We start from the raw sequence: 1,411 nt of genomic DNA on the forward strand, positions 1-1,411 counted from the left end.
TATTTATTCAGACATGAGTAGGTATAAATTGTCTTCAATTAGCAAATTATTTATCCAATTTTACATATAGATATAAAACATTTGCAAGTATCATATAAATATAAAACTGAACTCTCTGAAATCACCAATATCCAATCTTCATGTGGTTTAATTTAATACATTAAAAAGCTTTCATTTCATTTCATATTTCATTTCCCTTCTGCAGAATCACAGAATAAAAGAAATAAAGAGTTAAGATATACTTCCACATTGATAAACCTCTAAAATGTTACAGTATACTTAAAAATTCATGTACAGATGTTAGATTGTGGGAGTCTATTGATATAAAAATTTATAAAAACCTCATATGAAAATGTCTTTGCAAACTCAAGATGAAATTGTTGCTGCCAGCAGCTGGAAAAAGGGAGAAATTGGGAAAGCTGCTGTGATGATTTTAAAAGGCTTCATTTGAAGTAATAAAATTGTTTTAAACTACATAAAATTGTTGGTATATAGCATCATAAATGTACTAAATGACATTAAATTAGTCTTTTAAAAATATTACGTTTGTTATATGAATTTATTCTAAAATTTAATATGTCAATTAATTCTTTGAGAATTACATATGTGTGTACAATGTTCTCTGTTTATACTCCCTCTCTAACCCTCCCTCTTACAGTTCTTGAATACACCACAAATACATCACACCCTTCCTATTTCATGCACTCTTTTTTCTTTTTTTAAATAAGGTAGAGTCCAATTTGTGCTGACCATATATACATGCTTCCCACTTGGCGCATGATCAACCTACTAGAAGCCATAACCTTAAAGAAAACTGATGCTCCCTCTCCTGGTAGCCATCGATTTTCAATAGCTCATCAGCTACTGATAGGGGCTCATGAGTCTCTTCCCCACTCATGATCAAATGTTGATTGGTTTGATCTTGTTCAAGGGATGTGCAGACATCACATCTGCTGTGAGGTAGAAAGTGCATAGGTCCGGTCTAGTCCATAAGACACTGTTCTACACTGATACTCCCCAAATTCTGGCTCTTAGAATTTTTCTGACCATTCTATAGTGTTCTCTGAGGCTTGAATGGAGAAGGTGTGATATGGATATCTCTCTTGTATCTGAGAAAACAATAGAAACTTACTTTCTGAACTTCGACCACTTGTGAGTTTTTACATTAACTGTAAACCACTGCACAAAGTAGCTTCTATGATGAGGACTGAGATGTGTGGATATAGAGATATTATGACCATTTAGAAAAATAATAGTAGTATGTCCAGCCCATGGCACTATGATCTCACCAACCATGAGTGTCTGATAAGATTTATAGTATCAGGCATGTAATTCCTCCTGTAGCTCAGATCTTAAATCCAATCAGAAAGTTGTTGATCACTCCCATAACATTCATTCCACTACTGTATCC

This window comes from Nannospalax galili, unplaced genomic scaffold (assembly GCF_000622305.1).
Source record: "Nannospalax galili isolate Female #2095 unplaced genomic scaffold, S.galili_v1.0 scaffold586, whole genome shotgun sequence".
In the NCBI taxonomy this organism is placed as follows: domain Eukaryota; kingdom Metazoa; phylum Chordata; class Mammalia; order Rodentia; family Spalacidae; genus Nannospalax; species Nannospalax galili.